The sequence below is a fragment of the Lathyrus oleraceus genome, chromosome 4, assembly GCF_024323335.1.
Source record: "Lathyrus oleraceus cultivar Zhongwan6 chromosome 4, CAAS_Psat_ZW6_1.0, whole genome shotgun sequence".
In the NCBI taxonomy this organism is placed as follows: domain Eukaryota; kingdom Viridiplantae; phylum Streptophyta; class Magnoliopsida; order Fabales; family Fabaceae; genus Lathyrus; species Lathyrus oleraceus.
In genome coordinates, this window is record NC_066582.1 from 131,176,356 (window position 1) to 131,190,626 (window position 14,271).

At 39.9% G+C, this 14,271-nt stretch overlaps 1 non-coding gene across 1 annotated transcript; it reads right to left on the reverse strand.

The window, feature by feature from the left end:
- Window positions 1-5,738: 5,738 nt before the first annotated feature.
- LOC127077846 (small nucleolar RNA R71) lies at window positions 5,739-5,845 on the reverse strand. The gene has a single exon (XR_007787614.1). It is a non-coding gene; the product is annotated as a small nucleolar RNA R71 (small nucleolar RNA).
- Window positions 5,846-14,271: the final 8,426 nt, after the last annotated feature.

Genomic DNA, 14,271 nt, shown 5'->3' on the forward strand with positions numbered 1-14,271 from the left:
CTTTCAGTCCTCTCTCCGCAGATAACCACATCAGAAAAGCTACCGAATGGGCAACTTCCCATACGGTCCATGAACACACCCTGTAGTGTTCTAATAAACATATCAGTCAGCTCTCTCTCCAACATAGGCGGTTGCACTCTTGCAGCTAACTCACGCCACCTCTGGGCGTACTCCTTTAAACTTTCACCAGATTTCTGGAACAGACTCTGCAGTTGGGTTCTGCTTGGAGCCATATCCATGTTGTGTTTATACTGCCTCAAGAAGGCTTCACCCAAGTCTTTCCAGCTTCTAACAGACTCTCTCTTCAGCTCCATGTACCAGTCCAAGGAAGCTCCAGACAAGCTGTCCTGGAAAAAATACATCCACATCTTCTCATCATCTTTGTATGCGGAGATCTTTCTGTAGTAAGCCTGCACATGGGTGCGAGGACAAGAAGTTCCATTATATTTGTCAAAGGATGGCGCCTTGAATTTGTAAGGAATTCTCAGCCCCTCAACCAATCCCATATTTGTCACATCGAATCCCAAAGAGTTCTGACACTCCATGGCTCTGATCTTCTCAGCTAGGGCATCAACCTTTCTGTCCCTCTCTTCAGTTCTTCCCACTTCGTCTTCATCACTGAGAAGGGTAAACATATGCTCCTGTCTGTCAACCAACGCAGCAGGATGGCAAACTGGAGCACGGGTTGCTCTGACATTAACAGTCTCTGCAGCAATAGGTTGTCCATTGATTCTGATACCCCTCAACTCATCACCCACAGCATAGTTGTTGACGGGAATAGTAGCAGCAGCAACGTTGTCATTAACAGGGACCCCCTCTGGTGAAGCACGGTTGACCGGTGGAATCACAGCTTCCTGTCTCTGGGCTAAGGCACGCAACTCCTCTTGCCCTTGAACGACCCCTTGCATCATGGTCATAAACTGGGCCATGTTAGCCCTCATCTCTGCCAACTCAGCTTGAACTTGATCCATACTTCTCTGTTGATTCAGTCTTGTAGCGTAGCGGTGCGGACGACGATCAGCAATCCTGCCTAAAACAGGAACCAGGGTGAGAAGTCTCGTTCAAGAACACCTGTAATGCAAGAATGATATGTGTATGATGCGTATGATGCATATGATATGTTCATTTCTCAGGCATTCAAGAGCCTAATTCATCTTTTGAAAAATGGCAACCTGCAATATAAACAATAAAGAAGCAAACTACACAGGATGATGAGCACAAGGTGAAACATCAACAATCTCTTCCATAGCCATGAGCGACAAGGATCATACAACATAGTTCAGGCAAAGATCCAAATCACCAGAGTAAACAATGAATCCCATCCAACAATCCTGGAGGTGATTCCCAACATAAACAACAAATACAATCTAAGAAAGTCGTCCTCCATGAATGAGAGTCTTCAGATACTGGCACTGGTCTATCAACAGATCACATTCTGAACACTCAGGTAAAGGAGTGAGCTTCTCCTTTAGTTGCTCCCTGAGTTCCACAACTTCTCCTCTGAGTTGACTCTCTAGCGTACGCCTTAGGTCCACTTCCTTCTTCAACTGAACATCCTTGTCCCTAAGCTGCTTTTTCAAGTCTCGTATCTTCTTTTGGTAATTAGCTTCCGATCTCTGCAACCTCAAGCGCTCATGGTGTTCTTCATTCAACATTGTCTCTATCTCCTCATAAGACCTCTTCTTGCTCTTCAATCTACTAGCATCTTCACCTTGCACTCCTTTGAGTTGATGAGCCAAGTTCAACTTATCAGCTTTGGCTTTGTAAAGCTCCATCTGGGTATCTTGTTCCTTCTCTTTCAACTGGCGATTCTCCATTAAAGCTCGTTTGTAGTACTCAGCGGGCACATTCTCAGAATGTATCAAAGGTGGTTGTTCTTGCAATGGTTCCATCCTATCATAGGGCAGCAACAAAGTTCCAACTCTATCCTTGACCCAATCAAGGTAAGCAGGCATAGCAACTGCAAACTTCTTCCCTAGAACAGATCCATCTTTGACACCAATAGTCTTCCAAGCTCTTCCCACTTGCTCCACTCTAGCTGGGTCACTCCGCTTCTCAAAGTACACACTCTCAGCTATCTCAGCATCTAGTGGTTTTCCATTCATAACAAATCCCAACTGACTAAGAGAAAGAACCGGGTTATAATTGATGCAACCCTTAGTCCCTATGAGTGGCACATTACGAAACTCACCACAACTCATGATGACATTGCGCACATTCAACCTGTAAGCTTGCCACTTGATATCATAGGATGTGAGAGACATGATCCTCTGAGTCCACTTATGAGTGCTCTAGGTATCCACAAAAGGTCCACTGGTTGGTAGAAAGGACAGGAACCATCTGAGTAACAATGGGAGACAACACCTGATAGCTCCACCCTTACCATGCCTGCTGTGTATAGCATAATAAGTGTCAGCTAACAAAGTAGGAACCGGATTTCCTCCAATGAAAATAGTGATAGCAGCAAGGTCCACAAAATTAGGCATGCTAGGGAACAAGACAACTCCATAGATCATGACAGCCAACTGAGCGTTGAAAGCTTCCCAATTTCCTTTCTTTGCTTCTTCCTTAGCCATTCTCACCAAGTACTTCAAAGGCAAACCCACAACATTACCACTTGATTTCCAATTATCACTCACTTCTTTGATACCCATCCCTTAAACTTTTAGTTTTATAGTAACCCCGAGTAGTTTATAAAAGAAGTCAGCACCATCCTAATAGCAAACTACGTGGAGAGCCGATGAATATAAGTGAATGATTCCCAAAATAAATAAATAAATATATATATATATATATATATATATATATATATATATATATATATCAGGAAATGCACTGATTAAGTTAGGTGATCCTTACCAGATCGTTTAATTTAAAGGTTGCAGATCATACAAAAGCATAATACGAACGATCCATGGTGAGTTGGTTCAGCAGGTATCTGGTGCTGAACTTGGTAGGGCGGACTACGGTCCGATCCCCCGCAATTTGCAATGGACTAAATAACGAAGTTATCCGACTTATGTACCAGAGCTTCTAGCTAAAAGGGGATCAGAATCACTAACCGGTCACTCCACTATGCGCGCGAAAAGATAAAGGGCTTAATGTGATTTCGCTAGAATGAAAACGGGTGAAATAAGAGTAAAGGAACTAGGATAGCTATAATAGCATTACTCGAACTGGTTTGCATAAGGTGGGGTTATCTGAGGTTGTAACGGTAGTTGTTGATGTCAAGATTAAACTCAAGTTACTTCTAAACAAGATTTACTTGCAACCTAGTACGAATTGATGTGTGTTTTGAAATTTCATCTGGCCAAATTTTTAAAACGATTTCTATACTGTATCTTGCTTGAGGACAAGCAAAGGTCTAAGTATGGGGGAGTTTGATAACATGAAATAATATCACATTTTTGGACTCGATTTAATTAAATATATTATTATTTGTTTCAATTTATTTCATATTATTCGATATTACGTGGTATTTTCCCTTCTATTTATCTCAGGTAACTTATTTAAAGCATAAGTGAAAAAGGAAGAAAAGGGGGTGCAAAAAGATGATGAGAAGCAAATTCCACTAAAGCCCAACCCACAATTACAAGCCAGGAGCGTTGAACCTGTGACGACCGCCACACAAGGTGTGACGAGCGTCACGCCCTGCTACCTTGTGTTACGAGTGTAACACATGGTGTGACGAACGTCACACCCCTCTCCTATATTTTTGGGTTTGACGCGTAACAGAAGCAACGGAAGCACGTTCCTCCTCTTTCTTCGCTTGACCAATTGACGTGAGAAACCTACCAAAGGGAAAACGGTCACTTAGTGGATTAATATAAATAGTTGCTTGGATCCAACCCTAAAGGCACCTTCCTTTTTTCCGCCGTGCAAGCATTTTACAGCATTAATTTTCTACAGCTTTCTATTTTATTAGCAACTTTTATTTCTTTTTTCTTTTCCAGTCAATCTTTCAAGCACTTAATTAATTTTTCACACAATAGTTTCTACACCAGAAACTATTGTGTATCTTTTACTGGATCTAACCTTACGTTAGATCATAGTATTTTATTCCTTCGCTTTTATTTTCCCGTCCGATTGAAGAGTTCAAGAACAAATCCAACCGGTCTGTGGTGGAGTGTTCAAGATTGCTATTAATTATTCAGGTTCTTTAATTTATTTTTTTAATTTATATATGCCCTGCATTATTGTTTATTTATATTGTTTGCCTGATATGGTTTTATTTAAGCATGATAATTGTTCAGACCTGTTTAGCATGTCCGGCTAATTAATTTAGATATCGGTATGTAAAGTAAGCGGAATAAGGAATCAAAACTAAGTTGGTTTAATTTTATTTAAAATTAAAGTCACTCTTTTTATGGTCTCAATTTACAGAGTTAATACCAAGGTTTTTGTACGAGAGTAAAAGACGTAAAGAAGTTAAAATCAATAGAACGAAAGTTTGAGTTTTTAACTGGACAGTGTAAATTGGACATTAATTCTAAATCAGGGCGAAAGCAATTTTTAGAGTTAATTAAATTCTAATCTTTTTCAAAAAGTATTTTTAAAGGTTAAATGTGAGGACGAGAGTTAAGCATTTAAGTTTAAGTATATAATCTAAGTCAATAGAGCGAGAGTTTGAGACGAGGGTGTTTAAACGGTTATTATTTTAATGAAAAGAGTTTCTATAGATTCTGTTGTTTTAAAAAAGTGATTTTGGACTTAACTAATAAGTGACAGCTACGTTAATATAAAGTCATAGTCTATTCAACCGAGCGAGAGTTTGAGATAAGACTTTTAATCAATAGTATCTACCGAAAAGATTTATTTTAAAAATCAAGAAACCAACGAAGATTTGATTCCCTAGTTACGACGAACTACATACCGATATCCGCTTAATTGATATTAAATCTAGATCTTATTTTAGTTTTATTTTTCCCCCAAACAATCAAAGTATCATCCGCCTTAGCTTTACGAAGTAACCTTAGAAAATGGTATATCGATTCATAAGTCCCTGTGGGATCGATATCTTTTAAAACTACCCGATAGAACTGTGCACTTGCAGTTAGTACCCCAATCGACTCATAAAGTCGCGATCAAGTTTTTGGCGCCGTTGCCGGGGACTTTTATTTAGTCGATATCGTAACCCTTCTGTTACGCTGTAGAGACTAAGGCTTTTTTTTTATTTCTTTCTTTCGTTGATTTGTATGCCACACACTCGCTCACAAGGCGAGCCGTTTTACTTACGAATCAACGACATTGAACTATATCTCCGAGTCTTACGACGAATTCAGGAATATCGTGCTGCAAACAATCTCCCTCCTATCGAAGTGCCCGACCTCAAAAATCTTCTTCCTTCGCCGATACCCGAGATGGCAGAACCAGCTCGTGCTCTTCGAGATTACGCCGCTCCATCGCAAGATGAGTCGCATTCGAGTATTGCTCCACCCGCAATCGAAGCAAACAACTTCGAACTTAAACCTTCGCTATTGCAAGCAGTGCAACAGAATCAATTTTCTGGAAATCCTACCGAGGATCCAAACCTTCATTTATCCGTATTTGTCCAATACGCTGATACTGTTAAAGCCAATGGTGTCACTTTAGAGGCAATTCGACTTCGTCTTTTTCCCTTCTCGTTAAGAGATAAAGCTAGAAGATGGCTTCAGTCTCTCCCTTCCAACTCAATCACCACATGGAATGAATTGAAGAAAGTCTTTCTTGCCCGATATTTTACTCCAAGCAAAACAGCTATGTTGAGAGCCCAGATAAATGGATTTAAACAGAAAGATAACGAGTCTCTTTTCGAAGCATGGGAAAGATACAAAGACATGATGAGACTTTGTCCACACCATGGTTTAGAGGACTGGTTAGTAATTCATACCTTATATAATGGTCTCTTATACAACACAAGGTTAACAATAGACGCCGCCGCAGGTGGTGCGCTTATGGATAAACCTTATGCCGATGCTTATCAACTTATCGAAAGCATGGCCCAAAACCATTATCAGTGGGGAAGCGACCGAACAATGGTAGAAAAACCTCAAACGAAAAGTGGCATGTACGAGATAAGTAGCCTTGATCATGTTAATGCAAAAGTGGATGCCCTGGCCCAGAAAATTGAAAGTTTAAATGTATCACCTCCAGCCACCGTGGTTGCCGCAGCTCAAAATTGCGAAGTCTGTGGAATCCAAGGTCACACTCCTGCAGATTGTCAACTCCTAACAGGAATCCAAGCAGAGCAAGTGAACTATGCTCAAGGAAATCCCTACTCGCAACCTATAACTCAAACTGGAAGAACCATCCTAATTTTTCATATAAGAGTAATAATGCTTTATACGCACCAGGACAAGCTCCAAATCAAGCCCCAGTTATACCCCCTGGATATCAAAAGCCGACCCCATCTACACCTAACAATAATGTTCCTAGAAAATCCAACTTGGAAATCATGATGGAGAACTTCATAGCTTCTCAACAGCAAACCAATAAAGATCTCTTAAACCAGAATGTACACACTAGCGAACAAATTAAACAACTAGCAAGTAAAGTAGATGCCCTGGCTACCCATAACAAAATGCTGGAAACACAAATATCACAAGTAGCTCAACAACAAGCGCCTACTACTGCCCCAACTGGTACATTTCCTGGACAGCCCCAACCTAACCCGAAAAGCCACGCTCATGCAATCATATTGAGAAGTGGAACAGAGGTAGAAGGACCGTCTGATCCAAGAATTGAAAACCAAAACTCCAAAAAGTCAACTGAGGAAGAAAATAAACCTAAGGAAAAGGAAGAGAGTATTAAGGAAACCGTAGAAAAGAAAGAACCTTATGTACCTCCACCACCTTATAAACCACCTATCCCTTACCCTCAAAGGCTTATTAAAACCAAAGATGCGGGCCAATTTAAAAAATTTGTTGACTTACTAAAACAATTAAACGTCACAATTCCTTTTACAGAAGCTATTACGCAGATGCCCTCATATGCTAAGTTCTTAAAATAAATTCTTTCTAATAAAAGGAAACTTGAAGAGAGCGAAACCGTTACACTCACTGCTGAATGCAGCGCTATAATCCAGAATATGCCTCCTAAACTTAAAGACCCTGGTAGTTTCTCTATACCCTGTCACATAGGAAAATTTGTCATAGACAAAGCTCTATGCGATTTAGGAGCCGGTATCAGTGTTATGCCTTTATCCATATGCAAGAAACTGGAAATGGGAGAATTAAGACCAACTAAAATGTCTGTGCAATTAGCAGATCATTCCGTTAGATACCCTGTAGGAATTCTTGAAAACGTTCCCGTGCATATAGGTCAATTCTACATTCCAACTGATTTTATAATTATGGACATAAGAGAAGATGAAGTTACACCCATTTTATTGGGAAGACCATTCTTAGCAACCGCCGGTGCGATCATAGACGTAAAACGAGGACGACTCACTTTCGAAGTAGGAGAAGAGAAAATTGAGTTCATTCTTTCCCAATTTTTGAAAGCACCTGCAATAGATGACACATGTTACTTTATGGATATCATCGATGAATGCATAAAAGAAATAGAGTTAGAAAATGACAAATTGTCTGACTATCGTGTAGAAGATAGACTTAACCAATGTTTAGCAATGACATCGGATCCTATGCAATGCCCTAAGAAACCAAACCTCGACCTGAAAACACTTCCCAAAAATCTGAGATATGAATTCCTAGACTTAGAACTTGAACGACCAGTAATAGTTAATGCAGACCTAGGAAAACTCGAAACCGAAAAACTCCTACATATCTTAAGAAAATATCCAACCGCACTAGGATACAACATCACCGATCTTAAAGGGATAAGTCCTTCTATTTGTATGCACCGCATCATGCTAGAAGAAGACTGTAAAACTTCTAGGGAACATCAGAGGAGACTAAACCCGATCCTGAGTGAGGTAGTGAAAAAGGAAGTAACAAAGTTATTAGAGGCAGGTATCATATATCCTATATCTGATAGCAAATGGGTTAGTCCTGTACACGTAGTACCAAAGAAAGGAGGTATAACAGTTATTGAAAATGAAAAAGGAGAAACTATAACCAAACGAATCGAATCGGGATGGAGAATGTGCATTGACTATAGGAAACTAAACAAAGCAACCCGAAAAGATCATTTCCCTTTACCATTCATTGACCAGATGTTAGAATGATTAGCAAAACATTCTCATTTCTGCTATCTAGACGGGTACTCAGGCTTCTTTCAAATACCAATTCATCCTGATGACCAAGAAAAGACAACATTCACATGTCCTTTTGGTACCTTCGCTTATCGATGAATGTCATTCAACTTGTGCAATGCTCCTGCAACCTTCCAAAGGGGCATGATGGCAATATTCGCCGATTTTCTCGAAAACATCATGGAAGTATTTATGGATGATTTTTCCGTATGCGGACAAAGCTTTGAAGAATGTCTTGAAAACCTAGAGAGAGTTCTAGAACGATGTGTAAAAGTAAACTTAGTACTTAATTGAGAAAAATGTCACTTTATGGTACAAGAAGGAATTGTTTTAGGACACATCATATCAAATAGAGGAATTGAAGTAGACAAAGCCAAAATAGAAGTAATCGAAAACCTTCAACCTTCGAAAACTGTGAGAGAAGTACGAAGCTTCTTAGGACATGCCAGTTTTTACCGACGATTCATTAAAGATTTCTCTAAAATAACTAAACCTTTAACCGGATTATTGATGAAAGATGCTGAATTCATCTTCGACAATAAATGTTTAGAAGCATTTCAAACGCTTAAACAAGCATTGATCTCCGCGCCCATAATGCAGACTCCGGATTGGAATGAACCATTCAAAATAATGTGTGACGCAAGTGACTACGCCGTAGGCGCTGTTTTAGGACAACGAAAGGATAAAAAGATTCACGTCATATATTACGCAAGTAGAACCCTAGACGAAGCACAAATGAATTACGCCACGACTGAGAAAGAACTTTTAGCAGTAGTATTTGCACTAGATAAATTTCGTTCTTACTTGGTCGGAGCTAAAATAATCGTTTACACTGACCACGCCGCCATTAAGTACCTCTTAACAAAAAAGGACGCTAAACCTAGACTCCTAAGGTGGATTTTGTTGCTACAAGAATTCGATTTGGAAATCAAAGATAAGAAAGGAACTGAAAATGTAGTAGCAGATCACCTCTCTAGACTTGAAATCCTGGAACCAGAAAGAACATCGATCAACGACGATTTCTCGTACGATAAACTTATAGCTACTTTGAAAGAAAATAGAATTGATGAACAGGTAGATACCACCTTAGCTATATGTGTTACACCATGGTACACCGATCTCGTCAATTATTTAGCTTCTAGAATAGTTCCACCTAATTTATCGTACCAACAAAAGAAACGATTCTTCCATGACATAAAACATTATTACTGGGATGACCCTTTACTTTTCAAAAGAGGCCCCGATGGTATTTTCCGTCGGTGTATACCTGAAGAAGAGATAGAAAATATAATCCAACATTGTCACTCCGCACCTTATGGTGGACATGCAAGTACATCCAAGACCTGTTCTAAAATCCTACAAGCCGGTCTTTATTGGCCAAACATATGGAAGGATGTGCATGCGGCTATCAAGAAATGTGATAGATGTCAACGCACAGGAAACATATCTAGACGTGACGAGATGCCACAAAAGGGCATTTTGGACGTAGAAATTTTCGACGTATGGGGAATAGATTTCATGGGACCTTTTCCACCTTCTTTCGGTAACAAGTACATACTCGTAGCAGTTGACTACGTATCAAAATGGATTGAAGCTATAGCTTCTCCAACAAACGACACACGAGTAGTAACTAGACTCTTTAAGAATATAATTTTTCCAAGATTTGGGGTCCCAAGAATAGTAGTCAGTGATGGTGGATCGCATTTCATATCTAAGGTACTCGAAAAACTACTGTTTAAGTATGGTGTAAGACATAGAGTAGCGACACCTTACCATCCTCAAACCAGTGGACAAGTGGAAGTGTCTAACAGAGAAATTAAACAAATATTAGAAAAAACAGTCGCCACCTCAAGGAAAGACTGGTCATCAAGACTATCCGAAGCTTTATGGGCATATCGAACCGCCTACAAAACTCCCATAGGAACAACCCCATTTAAGCTTATTTATGGAAAATCTTGCCACCTCCCGGTAGAATTAGAACATAAGGCCTACTGGGCTATTAAAAATCTAAAAATTTAAACTATAAGGCCGCTGGTGAAAAGCGAATTCTTGACATAAACGAATTAGAGGAACTTCGACAAGACGCCTACGAAAATGCCAGAATCTACAAAGAAAGAACGAAGAAATGGCATGATAAACGTATATCAAGAAAAATCTTCAAACAAGGCGATATAGTCCTTTTGTTCAACTCTAGACTTAAGTTATTCCTAGGAAAACTACGTTCTAGATGGTCAGGCCCTTTCCAAATCACCAATGTCTTTCCAAGTGGAGCGGTGGAAATTAAAGGAAAATCTATTAAACCATTTATCGTAAACGGGCAGCGTCTAAAACATTATCATTATGCAGAGAACAATGAAGATTCACAAGTCCTGCACTTAGACGAAATGCCTCAAGAATTTATAAATTATATTTGATAGTTTTTATGTCGAGCTTGCGACATTAAACAAAGCGCTTCGTGGGAGACAACCCACAAATATTTTTTTTTTCTTCTTTGATTATTCTTTTAAATTTTAATTAGTATTCATTCTTCATTTATTTTAATTTATAAAAAAATTCTTCTTTTCTTCTTTCGGCATTTGGCCAAATCCTGACTAAAACTCTTGTTTTTCTTTTCTCTAGCTAACACTAACCTGATGGGACAAATTGATCGTATGGGTATCAAATTCAGAGGGAAAGCTCAGAAACAAAAGTTTGAGGAACTAGCAGATAGAGAGATGCTTCCTAGCTTGTATGCTGATGATTGGGCAATGGCTGCCCTTGGACTAAGAGAAAGTGTCATGTATTTGCTGAGTCAAATAGGGTGGGAAACCACTCCTATTCGAAGACAATTCGTCACTTACCGGAGACTGACTCTAGAATTCCTTAGCTCTCTGATCTATCTACCCACTCACGGAAAAGGAATAAGCAGAGGTTTCATTCAGTTCAGAATGTTCAACATGGAGTATCAGTTTAACATTCAAGACTTTACTAACCTTTTAGGTTTCCCTACCTCTTTTGATACATTCACAGTGAGCCAAGAAGACCTTTTTGAATATAGAGAACTTGAACATTTTTGGGGAAATTTAACTGGAAATGACGACCCCGAGGAACATGAGTTTCTTTCTGGAAACATACATAATCCGGCCTTTCGTTATTTCCATAAGATCCTGGCCCACACCATTTTTGGGAAGAAGTCAAATATTACTACAGTATCACGTGATGAACTCTTCATCATATTTTGTGCTTCCCAGAACCGTCCAGTGAATGGTGCCACTTTTATGTTGGCAAACTTTGACCGCCTTATCCAAGATAAACGAGCACCGATTCAAATAGGCGGATTGATAACCATGATTGGTAATGCTATCGGATTGCGTCAACCTATGCTTGACCTACGCCCTTTTTGTGGCATTGCGACTATGAGTATACCTTTCCTCTTCAACATTATGTTTATAGCAAACCTCGGGCCTGAAGAGTTCGAACTAATAATTGACAACCAAGTTCTTTGCCTATTCACCTTGCCTAGTCCGAGGACTAGTGTTCATAACCGCAATAACTGGCTCTACAACCTGAACAGAACACCTTCCCCTGCTAGATCTACTGAATCCATCCAGGACTATGAGATTTGTGACGACCAGATTCCTTATGCTGAGTCTGACCCTCAGACAGCATCTGGTTATTATGATATTGACCCTCCTCCTCAACCTATCCCGACCGAAGAGTCGGCAATACCTGATCCTAGACATCATATGCCCGGAGCTAATTATAACACCACCATTCAAGCTTTGATGTCAGAACAGGACGCCCTCAGAGAAGAGTTAGCTAATATGGGACAAGAATTTCTGAGATACATGAGCAGTATGACAAATCAATTCCACGAGTTGCTAAACCGTGTTAACTCATTCGCTCCTCCGGCCAGAGATCCTGCAAGTGGCTAGAAGTTGTTTTTCTTAGTTACTTAGCTTTAGTTTAGGCTATTTATTAGTTTTGTTTCACATTATTTTTAATATTAGTATTTGTTTTTCTTTCGCATGTTTGCTTTTGTTTTCCAATGTTACATTATGATTATTTTATGAAGCTATTGCATTATTAGTTTATTTTGATCTATGCAATTTCTGTAATTACAAGTAATGATATCCACTATATGCTATGCCTGTTAAAGAAATACATATATTATGGTAGTAGAATAGCATGCAAGACAATTTAAAAGCATTACAATAGCAAAATAAAATAAGCATAAGCAAAACAAAATAACAAAAAAATAAAATATAATAATAAAAACAAATTATGAAGCACCCACGCAAGCAATGACCGTTGTAAGCTGACTGTGTGACGAGCATCACACTAGCCATCACGGTCGTCACACCAAGTGCCTGTGACGCCCGTAACACCCCTGTCACGAGCGTGACACCTTCAGACTAGGTGAACGTTAGTAACCGTTGGGGACACGACCGTTACATGACCCCACTTTTTACGTTCCCCATTCACTTACCCATTTACTCACATTTACCCACATTTATTTATTTTTCACCCACTCCCTTTCCAACTTCCAAAATTTTTCCTATAAATACCCACCATACCTTTCTTTCTACATCATTCTAACATACATTTCTCCATACAAAATCCTTTTTCATCCCTTCTCCTCCTTTCAACCCACTTATCAGTATGGCGGGAAACCAACAATTCGGAAATATCATCTTCCGATCCGAAGATGATAATTATCAAAGGGAGCAGTTCGAGCGTTTCCAACAGCGAGGTGTCCTATCTACCAGGTATCCTGATTTAAATTGTTTACAAGAATTAGGATTACTTCAAGGTATACAATGGATGCTCCGCCTTGCCGATTTAACCTTTCTATGCACTCATAATCAACCTACCTACCCATCTCTCACCTTAGAATTTTTAAGTTCTTATTCGTACAACACTCCCACCGGTGAAGACGAGTACTTAACCGGTACCGCAACCTTCCGCATGTTCAACACCGAATACTCACTATCCCAGGATCAGTTGAGTGTCATGCTACAGTTCCCTGTAGGAGACCGAGTCCACCCAAGAATCCCTCCGAACTCCCAGTGGCACATACACGCCTTCGACCTCTTTAGAAAAATATCCGGTATGGAAACCAACAACTAGGATGTGCTACTTGCTTCCCATATACATAACCCAACCATCCGGTATTTTATCCGCACCCTGCAAAACACAGTTTTTGGAAGACCGAACAACAGCAAAGTCAACGCCAAGGAATTATTCTTCCTCCACTGCGTCTTTGAAAGGGATACAAAGGTAAACGCTGCTTCTTTCTTATTTCATCATATCCGCACCCTATGTGCTAGAGGCCGTCAACCTTTCGTGATTGGAGGATTAATAACCTCCATAGCACTTGGTTTAAATCTAGGGGACCGACTCTAACATTTACAATCTCTCCCACCACTATTTATGGATATAAGCTATTGTCGGTCCAGCCGCCTAATCAAAAACAGGGTAGGCGGAAAGTATTATCTTATGGTAAACAACCAAGAAGTCCCAAGGGTTGTTTTACCCAACATTGCCCTCACAGATGTCACCAACCCCAACCGCTTCATCTACGACCTTAATGCTCCCGAAGCTACCGAGCCTACACACGCAAACCCGCCTACAGACGAGTTTGAAGAAATGGAGCAAGGTGATCAAGGTCCTGAGCAACAATCAATCCCGCTCAACCCTTCCGATAATGCAACTGGTCTATCCTCACGACATCGTCGACGAAGAAGGCCAGCCACTAATGATGACATCATGGATGCTATTGACGGTATGCAAGTGCAGAATCTCGAAGTGATGCAAATGATGCGCCAGATGCAACAACAATAGGAAGCGAGGAATGCAATAACCGACCAGCGATTCACTGAGTTGCTCAACAGGTTTGACGACTTAGGAGTACGTCAACGATCACCAGGTCCAAGAACAAGAGGCGGCAGGCAACATTGATTTTAGTTTCTTTTTTTCTTTTTTCTATTTCCTTTGTTTTCTTTGAAACATTGGGGATAATGTTTCATATAAGTGTGGGGGGAAACCTTGTTCTTTCAACCTTCCCTTTTCAAGTATGTTATTTTCCCTTTCATTGTTAT